The sequence below is a fragment of the Macrobrachium nipponense genome, chromosome 3 (assembly GCF_015104395.2).
Source record: "Macrobrachium nipponense isolate FS-2020 chromosome 3, ASM1510439v2, whole genome shotgun sequence".
NCBI lineage: Eukaryota > Metazoa > Arthropoda > Malacostraca > Decapoda > Palaemonidae > Macrobrachium > Macrobrachium nipponense.
Genome location: NC_087202.1, coordinates 60424230 through 60438803, shown reverse-complemented (window position 1 = coordinate 60438803; position 14574 = coordinate 60424230). Strand labels below are relative to the sequence as shown.

The following is a 14574-nucleotide window of genomic DNA, read 5'->3' as shown; positions in this document are numbered from 1 at the left end:
TGAGTCACGTGCCCAGTCTCTCTGCCCGCAAGTGTGCATTACCCAAGTTATAAAACCAGCTTGAATTAATCTATTTTGAGCCAGCTATTATCCATTTGTGAGAGATATATAAGTCCCCTTTCTACAGGCCAGTAAGGGCCTTTTGTAAATAAATAGCTGTAAAGTAACGAGCTGAGTTTTCTGGCGACCTATTCCTCTAGATTAATTGTCCATTATAAACCAGTTTACGGTAAGTTAATGCAATTTCCACTTGAGATCCCTCAATTATTTCCGTTTACGTATATAGCCTCTCTCAAGGCCGGGCTAAATATGTAACAATAATATATATATTATATTATATATATATATATATATATATATATATATAATATATATATATATATATATATATATATATATATATATATATATATATATATATATATATAAAACATCTAGCAAACTTTGCCACGACAATTGGAAATCTTCTATTACATTTAAACATATTTCATTCATTTCACGATTATTTTAGTCCGTTAAAATCTGAGATGTTCCTTCCAACTCACCGTAGGCGCAAACATCAATGAACAACTTAGATATTTGTTACGAATATATAAGAAAACGAACTGATGGAAAGCTGGGCTTTCTGATGTTCTCGTAAGCCGTAAAGACGGGTGAGTTTCAATCATAGGTGTATATAAACCCAACTTTCGGGAAGTTCAATCAAATTTTCAAATTTCATCTTATATTCCATTGATCTTAACAGGAACTTATGGAAACATTAGTGACTAGGGCATTTCAGATTTATTCCGATTATTTTAGCTTACAATCTGAATTTTCTAGTTTCAAGGATATTTTTTCCATAAATTCATTGACACGTACATTGGTAAATAATTTGAAAAACCTGCAGGTCCACGTCCCCCTAACTGACAGTAAACAAAACTACTATTTCCTCGAGAAACAGATTATCTAAATTACTACTGGAATTTTACCCTTAAGTCAGTCTCTATCTAATTTACTACTGGAATTTTAACCTTAAGTATATATATTACTGGTACATTGACGTTTGCTCCTACTGTGAGCTGAAACGAACATCACAGACTTTAACGAACTAAAAATATCGTGAAATGAATGAAATATGCTTAGTTAACTGTAACTGGAGATTTCCAGTTGTCATGGCAATATATACGTATATATATCGAAAACTCCATTAAGCTTCACAACCCCGAGTTAAAACCTTTATTCTTGAATGTAAACTTGGATGTTTAAATATAGAATCTTTCCCGATGAATTTTCTCCCTTCTTTGCGTGCAAAGACATGCCAGTGAAGTTTAGAAGCAGGTACCCAGCAAACACAGATGTATTGGACCAATTCTGGATTATTGAGGAAATCCACTAATTTAATGGATAATGGAATAACTGAATTGGACCCATTACCAGAATAATACTGCATTTCCAATGTTGGATAACACTGGATACCCCATTTTGGTTTGATTATCTCTTTTCCAGTGTTGGATACCCAACTGTGGTTCCGATTCATAAACAATACAGTTGGATCTTTTGAAGCGACTTTCTTTAAAAAAATATATTTGCATATCAGCAAAAAAAAAAAAAAAATCCTCAAGACAATTATTGTAACCCCATAACTATATAGTATATATATATATATATATATATATATATAATTATATATATATAAATATATATATATATAACCTATATAATATTTTATATATATATATATATTTATAACTATATATATATATATATATATATCTATATATATATATTAATAGTTTATATATATATATATAATATAATATATATATATATATAATATATATATACCAAATTTGGAAAACAAGCAAATACACCAACAGTATGTCAAAAAAAAAAAAAAAACAATGTGCCAAATAGAAATTTTGGATGTCAATCTGGTTTGAAAAGTGCCACATACATAAACAATATATGTGGATTTGTGTGTTTTTCTCAAACATAATTGGTATCCAAAATTTTGATTTGGCATTTTGTTTTTCACTTAGCATATTTTTAGCACATTTTCTTAAGTTTGCCAAATTTGAAATTATGTTAAACCTACTCATTTGAAACATTCCAAGACACTATGAAGAGGAATATACTTTTTGCTTTTATTTGTAGACCTTTGAAAATAGGAAAGAATTAAAAAAGAACTATGGCATTACAGAGAGAAAAAAACTTTACCAAACACAAGATGAATGAAATAGTTATATAGATCTACAGATACCTTACATAAACAAAGGAGGAATAACAACAAGCAAGGGAGGAGCCGTTTCAAAGACAAACACCGCCTACTACTACTACTACTACACTCACGTGGACTGGCTGAGGTCAAATTTAGCTAAAACATGAAATTTTCCCGTCTCTGAAGAGCACTACTGCTGACCATTTCTGCAGGCGCAAAATCATCACCAAGAAGAACAAACGTGTTTTGTAAGACAATTGTGAGTAGCAAGTGTTTGCATATTAGGTGGTAGGTCATGTGTTAGCTACTAGGTATGTGGGTTTAGGCTATCAAGAGGAACAAGTTTACCTGTGAATAAGCTAAATTCTTTAAGAGTAGGACAACCTCGAATGGTAGCTACTAGTGTGTATTAGAGCGGGTCCAGACTCCAGATGCCCTAAAGCCCCCCAGGTCAGGGCACGGAACCTAAACAAGATTGGATAGGCAAGTTTCGGATAGGTCATGATGGCATTCTAGGAAAAAACTAGTTCCTGGATCCTAAGTTATTTCCTTGTTAGTTTTAACCTCATTATTCAGTTTAACTTTGTTGATACTTAAAAACTGTTTACAGGTATTCTCCTACTTATGGAAAAATCATATCTCGAATATATGCCCTACACTAGGGTAATTTGCACCATCTCTACATATAGGGTAGCCTAGCCTACACTACTTTATACATAGGTATACAGCATAATAATTATTAGTTTCAGCATATTTTCTAGGTTCAATGTAGGCTATGTGTGCTTATGAAAATTCAGTACGAAGTAATTGAATAAAATTAAGGTGTTGGCCTAGTGTAGACATACGAATACTGTAGCGTAGCCTACAGTATTCTCTATATTACACATGCGGTATAGTAATTTATTAATTGATATAAGCCAATTCTGGAGGTTCAGTGCATTCTGACTATGATATATTAGTAGAAAAAAAAATTGGACACAAAACGAGAATCAGTCAGACATCTGTACAATTGAGTGATGTCAGGCTGCTGATGGCTGCATATAATTATGAAATAAGTTCTACACCACTTCACTGTATCCAATAATATTGTAGGTATTCTTGTATTATGTATTGCATTATAAAATACTAACTTAAAGGTAGTGGTCAATGTTTTGATTTAGAAATCAGTTGGTGGCCCATACAAGTTTATTTTGCCATATTTAGGGTAAAAAAACCACATGGTACGGGGGTGGACCATGTACGATCAATGTGTACAACCCCAAGAAAAGTACATTATAACGCGTCCTGACATCGGAGGTGGGCATCAGACGCAACTTGTTGTTGGTGAGAAACGGAGCTAAAGACCTCTACTCCGGTGTCAGGACGCGTTATAATGTACTTTTCTTGGGGTTGTACACATTGATCGTACATGGTCCACCCCTGTACCATGCGGTTTTTTACCCTAACTCAATTATGAGCAAATTTTCTAGCTTCTAGTTAGCATAAATGAATTTCCAGATATTTACTTATATGAGACAAGGTCATTTTTCGTTAGACAACGTGTTTAAGTTGAAATATGACTTGAATACATTTGTTGTGAACTAAATTATTTTTTTCATTAAAAGATTGCATCAGGGGCATGTTTTTTTGTGTAAAAAAAAAATTACATGATTCCATTCACTATTTTCACTTGGTTTCAGCGTAATACAAGCTTTGCGTTATCTTTTATTGGTCTAAAAAAACTGTAAAATGTGTTATTTCAAGCCCAATAGTTTTTATAAAATGATTTTCTCTCAATTTTATCTACAGTTGTGTTCGATGGCACAATTTTATCTATGGTTGTGTTCGATGGCACAAGTTTACAGGAGTTTTATCCTTGTTGTTATTGCATGATAGTCATTAGCAGTATATTTCCTTGCTGAGCTTTGATCTATAGCAAATAAACTTTCTGCATAAAAACATCATTCCTATGCTACATATCACCATTTATAACATGACTGCGGTAATTGCTTACTATCATTCGGTTGTTCATGACTACACATTTACATTTACACAATTATAACGTTAAAACAATACCTTCATCATTCTCTTTGCTGTTTTCAGACTTTTTTAACTAGAAGAAACGGGATAAATTTAGGCTATTGTAATTTGGTCTTCTCTCGCTCCCTGAGTATACTCTGCTGCCTGCGTCCTATTGTGAGTGAAATTTTAGAATAATTTCAAAATATTGTCGTATCAGTATTAATTGTTAACCCATCGTAAAATCGGATTATCATAGGACAAATTATTGTAACTTGAACACTACCTGTATTTTAATTCATGTCTATTGTCCTTTTCTGCAACAATAGTAACCCCCAAAAATTAAAGATGTTTCCAAATTAGATATTACACAATATTTCTACTTTAATTTTAACCCAACCCCCTTTCATTTCTTTTTCTTAACATAACTGAGGCAGGGCAGGGCAATGCTACTTAGCTTTGACATCCATCGCTTCCAGGTATAAGAACATTCTTAATTTTGTGGGCTATCCTTATGTATTCCCCCAGTTTTCTGTTAGGGGATTTCCCTGTCTATATTTATGTCCTGATCTGTTTTTTTAATTGATTTACACATGAATAAATGTTCGGTGATGTCCTCCTCCACTGCATATATCACAGACCTCGTCCTGAAGTTTACCCAAGAAGCTAGCCTTTAAGTTCAACATATTCAGTCTGGCTTTCATTATGATACATGCGTCCTTTGTTTCCAGTTCCCTTATGTTTTTGTTTTCCTCAGCTTCTTTATTTCTCTCCTCTTTTGTTTGAAAGTCTCAGATATCTTGATTAATTCTTATCTTTATTTCCTTATTCAGTGCTTTTTGGCATACCTCATCCATTAATTTCTATATATTATATTTGGTACATGTGTTCACCAAGCTTTTTGTCCAACATTGTCCATAAGGGGCTCTTAATTGCTCTTCTACTATTTCTTTGATCTTTGTTTTGAAAAACCTGCACATATACTGCTCATCCTGATCTCTGCTTGCTCTTTTATTCTGGTTCATAGTCAACGTGTTTCATTTCTTGGTACCTTTTTTGGCATATCTCATTCCATTTATTCCATTTATTTCTATAATATATTTGGTACATGTATCACGAGCTATTTGTCCAAAATTGTCCATAAAGGGCTCTTAATTGCTCTTCTGCTATTTCTTTGATTGCTTCTTTTTTTTTTTTTAAACCTGCACATATACTGCTCATCCTCATCTCTGCTTGCTCTTTTATTCTGGCTCATAGTCAACATGTCTTATTTCTTGGTACCTTGCCTTTCCATTTATTATAGCCCTATTTTGGCTTCTGATTCTGTGACTGTATTTACAGTTTCTACCATATTTGCAGTGCCCCTCTTTGAAACGCTTACATTCTCATCTTTGGTCTACCTAATATTGTCGTACTATAGTCCTATTCTGGCTAATGACTCTGTGGCTGTATTTACAGTTCCTGTCATATTCACAATATAACCCTCTTTGTAGAACTTATATACTGTCCTTTGGTTTACCTCTTTTTCTGCCCTGCCTGTTCTGGGATCTTTTATAAATTCTGCTTTTCCACTTGTGCTGGTACTCACAAGAGTCTCCTTTCTTGCACTTTCCTGTCGTAAAGAACCTGCACTCTGCTCTTGTTAGAAAAATTATCCATTATCTTTAGGTGCACTTTTGATTTTCCCAACCCCTCTGTTAATCGTGGTCCCTGTTCAGGGCTTCGCTATTCAAGCATTGCTTGTTGTCAGGGTTAGGTGAGTTACTCTCTAGTCTTGGACATTATTTTAGTGTCCTTTCCGTGATTGTACCTTGTTTGTTTTCCATATTCTTCACTAGGTTTTCATTTAGGGTTTTCAGGTCTTCCATGAAGCTCCATTGATTGCTGACTGTCATGTTTTCTGCAATTTCTCTGTTTCTCCAATTGCTTTTTTCTTAATTTTTTCTTTGTATGATCTGCAATCTTCTTTGAGCAACTTTAGTTCACCAATGATTTATTCTCCTTTTTTACTTTCTCTGCACTTTTTATTCCATCCAAACACCATATTTCCAAAATCTTGGTTGATCTGGATTTTCCTCTATCCTTTCGCATAGCAATTCCTCCATCCTGACTTATTGACCCTTTTTGCCTGTACCCTCCATTACATTCTATACAAATACTAGTGTTTTCTTCCTCTTAGCATCTCATGCAATACCTATATAAGCTTGTTTTCAGCAATTTCTCAGTTTCTTCAATTGCTTTTTCTAATTTCTCTTTGTATGATCTGCAATCTTCTTTGAGTAACTGCAATACCAATCTAGGCCTTTTTCCTTTTCTGTCATTTTTATCGACTCAAGAAAATTCTTCATTTGAGCTTGTTTAGGCCTGTGCAGAACAATTTTTTGCATTTATCACACTTGGCTTTCGTCTTCTGGGCCTAGCTGGACCTTGCAATTGCCCACATGGGCATGACTCCTTCCTATCACTTGTCGATTCCTTGTGGGTGGATGTAGCTAAAAAATCATCGTCGTGGTCTAATCTATTAGCTTACTGTTGTCATGAGGCCGACCTTTTGAACATTCTTTGATGTCTAACAAGGAGACGTCACTCCTCTAGAGTTTTATCTATTGCTTCTTTTACTTTGGCCTTTTCTGGAATTCATACCGACTTCAATTTCCATGACCTGTTGTTTTCCACCTTCCACCATGTTTGTTTCCCTGACCTGGCTGGATGTCTCCACCAACAACACAACTGTACCTTACCTTTCAATCCAGATCTGAATTCTCCCTCTGCTAATTAATTTACATCACACCTCCCACTAGTTGCTTTGCCATTCATAAAATTGGTACCCACTTTCAATTAGGACAACAAACCAAAAATAAGCTTTTCCCACACCATATCTTGATATTTTTCTGTCTCAGGTCCCCTGTATGTTCAAGAATTGTGAAGCTGGGGATTGTTCATTATGGCAAGTACATGGACCTTGAATCGTCATGCAAAAGAAATTTAAGGACTATAGAGAACTTTGCATGGGAAATAAAAAAGCTACTGTAGAAAATAATTCACATACACAGGCAACTAGTGGTGAAATTTTTAGCAACGATGGATGTGAAAATATTGTCTTCTCCTAGCTTACTAATTGCTTGGCAATCTGTGTGTGTGTGTGGGGCTATCAACCTTTTTTCTTTTTGCTTATACAGATTCCAAAGAGTATCTGTTTGACAGTTCCTCAATTTTTCAGTAACTGAATATTGTAAATCAGATGGTACCTGTGTAACCATAAAATAGCTTTTATTTCCTGTGTTGGTGAAGCTATTTATGAAAAGAGATTTGTGCTAACTACATTTAAATTAACACACTTCTGTTTAGATATTGGAAAATATTGATTTCTTTTTCAGTCTTGCGACCTCTTATGGTGGAAGTGATGCGACCTCTTGTGATGACAATGACAAAATTGGAAAGTAGGGTGCAAGATCAGCAGAAGTCACTAGAAATAATGAATGGTACCATCGAACATTTGAAACAAACTCAGGCTGCTGCACCCACTGGACCTGATTTTATCCCTGCTGGACGGATTGCTACCAATACAAAGATATGTAGACTTGAGGACTTTGAACAACAGATAAATGGGGACAGTCCCCTTAGAAAGTCACTGGTAAGCTACATGTCAGTTTACCGTGATATGCACAATGATGTTTATTATGCTTCAGTACTGAAAACTATTACTTTGACATTACTAAAGAATAAAAGAAAAGGCCATAGTATGTAGAATGATTTCATTACTAATAATTATCAAAAACTTTCGTATAACCACTCTTATTGAATGTTATTTCTAGGTACATAGACTCTAGATTCTTGGGGAGCAACCGTCAGCAGTCAAAACCATGATTGACTTCTGCATGACAAGTGGACTCCAGTATGAGTTCAACTGGGAAGGTCGTCTTGGCTGGAAGACGAAAACAAATACATGCAAGAAAGGGTTCAAGAACACGACATTGTGTGGAATTATAATAAGTGAGTGCTGTATAATGCTGTTAGGTGTAGGGTATGGCTTTTGCATGTGTAAATTGGCACTTGTAGAACTGCCTATTGCTAGCTTTTAGATGGGGATGCAGTGAAGTGCCATGGATGCTGGTAGATAGTCAAAATAGTACTGTATGTGAAACCTTCAAACATGAGTTGCATTTGTATTTCATCCACACATTCAGTAATGTTTAAAAGTAATGCAAAGTAATCCATTATAAAAGTGCAGTGTAATGTTAAAGCACAGAAACCATAAGTGCCATTATCATTTAGCCTTGGCAGGGGTTAACACCAAAATCAAATCCCACAAAGTTAAAAATGACTTAAACCTTAATTGTTAACCCTTTAAATGAATTAATACTTTGACATCAAAACTTCTAAAGTTGGATACTGCCATAGCCTCTGTACCAATGTCTTCCACTGTCTTGGATTTGAGTTCACTTGCTTGAGAGTACACAAAGTTGCACCTTTTTTTATTTTTTTCTTGTCCACTTTTACCTTCCTGTATAGGTTACTTTTCCTACTCCGACCCCTTGGGTTCAGAGTTTATGCTTTTCTAACTTAGATTTTAACTCAAATTGTAATAATAGTGGTATAAGTAACTGAATATAAAGGCTTTTATATTGTTGGACTATGTGTAGTACTGCAGATATGCAATTTACTAATATTGATTATCCTTTTCAGATATTCTGGTGAACAAGACACAATTATCAACTGATGAAACTGAAGTAGGGAAAACTATGATGATTTATCTAAGAAATGCATGTGACAGATACTTGGGAAGGAAAAGACCAAAAGACTTGCGCAGTCAGCAAAGTCAAGATGAGAATCCCAATTCATCTCAACCTAATCCTGGTGGGGATCCTGAAGGAATATGATATAGAGCACTTTTGCTGACTGTTGTCAAGGAAATTATAAATATTCATGTAATTTGTTTATCACTCAAATTTATCTTATTATTGTCAGTCTTTTGATTAGATTTTTATATTTAAATAAATAATTTTTATTATGTTTAAATGAATAATTTTATGTAAGAGACGTATCATTCTTTTCTGTCTAATGTTTGTTGTGACTTCATGCAAGATGCTACATCCATTTATCTCTTACATACAGTGCTGTACTTAATGAATGGCAATTTGTGTTCCTGCATTACTTTTTTTTTTAATTAAATGGATGTACCATCTTGCACAAAGTCACAACAAACATTAGACAGTAATCCATGAATATTTATAATTTCCTTGACTATATCATCAGCTAGCTTTTGTAAAATATTTGTATATAGAAATCAGATATATTAAAAACAATTAAGGAGAGTTTATGTAGTATAGAGAATGCAGTGGGTGTTTCATGTATATATATGGTACTAGTTACTGCAACTGTTTTGTTAACCATTTTTTGCCTTCTAATAAAAATTTAATTGTGACTATGTATTTTGATGTTAAACACCAGTATAATGGAATCCCATTTTTTTATGTGTTAACGCATTTATTGAAATTATTGTTTACATGACAGCCACAATACTTTATCACAGAACAGTTTTTAAAAGAGTATTGATTTGTTTCTATTGACTGATATATGTTTGCATAAAAGTGTTTAAATTATTTTCAAAAATAATTTTGTCAATACCTAAATACTTGCCACATCACCCTATACTACTTATCAAAAATAAATTTAGATGAATATTGCAACATACAGATACATAAGGGTATACGTTTTGTCCGAAGACTATGAAAGAATTAATGTATCAATGTACATCACCCTGTTGTAGCTAAAGTTTGAAAATAAACTATACAATGTTTTATGCATGTAACTATAGTGCTGATAAAAAGTAAAGTAAGGAGATCGAGCTTCTAACATTTCTTCCAGTGGGGTCGATCACATGTCTAAGACCACTGAAACAAAACTGCCAAAGGATTCAGTTTTTTTTATTGTATAGTTTATTTTCAAACTTTAGATACAGCAGAGTGATGTACATAGATATCCACATAATGAAACATAAATTGGATACTGGTAATCGTACCAGTATCTGCCCAAAATAGGAAAGTGGTAGTCCAGAGTTGTTTCAATACTGGTCCAACCAACACGCATTGGCGTGATTATGGATTGCATGTTATTGTCCCAACATTACTTACAAACCACAGTTCCATTAGGGCCCGTGGTGCAAACGGATAATGGATATGAATTGGACCGATGCTACTGATCATTTGTACCAATGCCCGAAAGTCTGGATCTCCGGCAATGGGTCAATGTATGACCAATACTTGTGTGTTTGCTGGGTAATACTAGACAATATGGCAAAAATAATTGTATACCTTGCCAGAAATGTCTGTTAGGTAAAGAATATATTGATTTAGGTTATATCAAAATTTTAACTTGATAGCAGACAAAATTGTAGGTTCTCGGTTGTCTAACTGTTACCTTCTGTGTTACTGAATAGATTTTCTTTATATAACTATTTTTTGTGATTGTCTATAATTTTCTCATGTACTTTTTTGTGAGGGGAGGCTCCGCTAAAATTCCAATGGCCACTCCCTCTCTTTGCACAGGTAAATGTCATCAATATACTAACATGGAATCGTTGGAAAAAAAATTAAATAGATGAGTAAATTAGTGTAGTATGCCCACGAATATTCCCTTCTTAATAACAAAATAATTGTTTATATATTTTACTATTTAAAATGAAGAATATGAGCTTATTTTTTTATAGTTAGAACTTTTCATTTAGTTTAAAGAAGCTTTACTGATCAAGTCAGAAACCGAAAGTCAAGTTGTTCTAGATATTTAATTGGTTTAACCTTATACAAATGTGGACAGAAAAGTAACATCAATATTAATCGAAAATTCTGAATTATCAATTAGAAGTTATGGTCAAGATTAGAAATTATGGTAAAGATAACTACATTTCTAAGTCTTATCGCTTGGCGATAGACTTTTGTGTTCTCCTTACGACTGTCATTCGTAAGTATTTTTGGTTCCTCTCATCTCCCTTGGATATCTTAGTAGAGTGGTTCTTTCTTGACTAAAGGAGATGATTCAAACAGGCAAGTTGAACAAGATAACAACTTTATTCTGTAACTCCATACTAGGAGATGCAGCTCGGTCGGAAGGACCGATGTTGATGGTTGGCGTGGAACTGCCATTCTAAAGCATCGCGTCGATAGCGGAACATTAGCTATCTCAGCAATTCATATAAAAACATACGTAGTCCGCCGGCTCGGAAGTTACAAGTTTCCGGCGTAGGTTAACAGGTCAACCGCTTCCCATGGAAGTTGTTGTGCAAAGTTATCATAAACATAAAATGTTGACAAAGCTTTGAGCTAGATCAGGCTACTGCAGACAGCGCATAGCGTAATCTAGGTCTGCTTTGGTCACGTAGAACCCTCCTAATGCCAGACCTCAGGGTCATGGGTTTATATTTACAGATCTTGTAAATCTAATATATGTAATTATTACATTAGGCTCGGACTGCTACCTATTCAAGCCTTGAATAAAAAAATTACTTTAAACATTGTTCATAGGAGCGTGCTCGTAACATACGTCTAGGTATAAAATAATAAGTGATTAAATGCAGAAAAAGGTTGTTACATACCCTTGTTGACATATTCAAACAAAGATAAATGCATGGAAAATATAGATCCATGTTTGGTAATAATAATGATTAGGTACCCAAAACAATAAAAAGGTAAAAATCAAAAGATTAACATGTATACATGATTAATATGATAACAGGTAACCTGATTAAGAATAATGGTTACTAATAATGTTATAGCATGATCATGGATAATTGTTAAGAGTACTTGACACTCTTTGTGACAGATAAATATAATTGTACAAGGTATAATGGAATAACTATGGAAATCTGCAGAAAAGCAATAAATAGGGCTGATATATTTTATTAGGTGCCGAAAAATACCTTTAGGAATATATTAATGTATAATATTGGGCTATAATGCTTTATTAGGCGCCCTGGAGATACTTTAACTGTTCAAATGCAAAGGCGTGAGTCTTTCTTGTCCTACATTTTTGCAGCATACGGACCGCTTTCACACACAAACACAATTCCAGACAGTTCCCTAGGCACGAACTGAAGTGCCAGGTTCAGGCGGCCCTAAACTCAAACGACTTGAGTTAACGGGTACGTCATCTAGAGGGCCAATACGTTCCCTTGGAGATCCTTCTGTTTTACGCCTCAGCCTACGCCAAGCAAAGATGTTGACGGCGATAACCAATATGGCCGTCACGCTGAACACGGCTAGCAGAATGTAGTAGCGAAGATTTTCTCCACCTGCATAAGTCGGTGACGCGTGGGTCATCTCAGCCAGTTGCGTCAAACGATGAGCTACTCGCGCGTTGTATGGGAGAGGTAGTGACGGATGATTGTGGAAGCCCACGTGTAGTTCGCGAAATACGCCTTCTCACGTATTATCGTGTTGACCCCTCTGACGGTGTAGTTTGTAGATGTCCCGTACAACCATCGGCTGCTACGAGATAGGGGCATGGGCGGTGGTACTGTCCGGACACACGACGTCGAATCCGGCCTTATCATAAACGGATCCAGGAACCATTATTCATCCTGTAATTGAATTTTATTACCGTAAAAGGGATAAAGTTTCCCCAGACAACCTTCGCTTGTATGAGAGAGAGAGCCGTTTAGCACTATGTCTAACTCACATGAATCCGTTGATATAGGATAGAATTCAAAAGAGTCAGCTGTACAAATTTTATTATTCATGGCTTCTGAACAGTGAGTGAGTTTATCTAAGTCTTTAATGATTGTAAATGATTTCTTATCAGAAGAAATCAGTACATGCCCCGTTAAATTGGATATTACTGGATTTGAGTTATTCGTCATGAAAGTAGGAAACGGTGCTATTTTGTATGATTGCCAAGCATCGGAAGAATCAAAAGGAATTGTGATCATAATCCTATAATTTTCAACGCTGACTGATATTAGGCTATAATAGAACTCTACTTTATGGGCGTCTAATAAAGGAATATAACCTAGCTTCTCCCGTCCGTTTTCCAAAGTTAACGTCAGATCTTAATAGGCATGAGGTGAGGAGATAACACACCCTTTGTTGCTAAACGTAATTGCTTCTACGTAATCTTTTGACTTTTCAATAAAATGTGATATTTTCACACGGATATGATCTATTTTCGAACTATAGTAAGCTAACGTAGCCAGCCAAATGTTGAACTTCCATGACCTGATCGATATATTTGAATGTTCATTAACGATACTCATTATTTGATTGATCGAAGATAACTGGCTGCGAAGTTCAGATAAAGCCAATTCTGTTTTGTGTTGCAAAAAAAACTCAATTCTTTTGTTTTGATTATTTATCTTAAGGCGATTTGAGATTCCTAAGCCTAGATTCGCAACTGATCCTAAGATGTTTAGTCCAGCCAGAATAAGCGGGTTGCGGCGTTCAAGAGTATTGTGCCGACAGACCCACATCAGCAGGTCACGAGCGAGTCCTTCTGCCTCGGCGGTTTTTATTTTGTATGTCATAAGACAACATTTCCGCGACGCTTAGTGTTTGAGCTAGCGAAATCTCTGAGTTAGCATGAAAATTACGTTCGTGCATTCCTTAAGGGAAATACCCAAACCTCATCAGGTCATTCTTTAAGTTAAGGACGTCATCTTCAGGCAAGAAAATAGCATGCATATCTACTTCTATAACAATATTACTTGACACGATGATACATCATCTATTCTCTCGATAATCGAGCCATGATTAAATTCTATTTCTTCGTCCTAGCGCTCTTTCCATACAACAAAGATGTCTGAATCACAATATCACTCCTAACAATAACAGATTCATTTTTGAAACCTGCAATGAGTAAAACATATGTAATAATTCGCGTAAAAGAATAGGTTTACATACAATATGATAAGATATATATATATAAATTATTATACAAGTTTCATAAATACAACCATTTTTTCCTCACTCTATCTACCTTTCTTTAGATTCTGATATGTGCCAATGGGACTATCACATCAGGTGGGTTTGGATACATTTTGAACCCTAACTCTATTGGCCGTTAAATTTTCTAAAATGTTTAAACGGGCCTTCAAACTTAGGTGTCAGTTTATAATTTAAACCTTTACGTACGTATACTTGTAGGTATACCTGATCGCCCACGGCATATGTTCTAGTTGGCTTAGCTATTTTATCATGATTTTTTTTCATTATTATTTGTGCTTCTTCTAGATTCTTACGAATTATATTATATCGACTTATGCTTGCATCCATAACATCCTTTAGAGGATTTGATAAATTAGTTGTAGGTTTTAAAATGTGGAAAGGCGTTTCGGGCCGGGAGGGTACCGTACAGTGCCTCGTGCGGTGTCATTTTAATAGACACAT

The 14574-nt window shown here is 34.9% G+C and overlaps 1 long non-coding RNA gene across 1 annotated transcript; it reads left to right on the top strand.

The window, feature by feature from the left end:
• The first annotated feature begins 2299 nt into the window (after positions 1 to 2299).
• On the top strand, positions 2300 to 9623 carry LOC135221792 (uncharacterized). The gene is made up of 4 exons (XR_010316089.1): positions 2300 to 2459; positions 7576 to 7832; positions 8014 to 8191; positions 8885 to 9623. It is a non-coding gene; the product is annotated as an uncharacterized LOC135221792 (long non-coding RNA).
• Positions 9624 to 14574: the final 4951 nt, after the last annotated feature.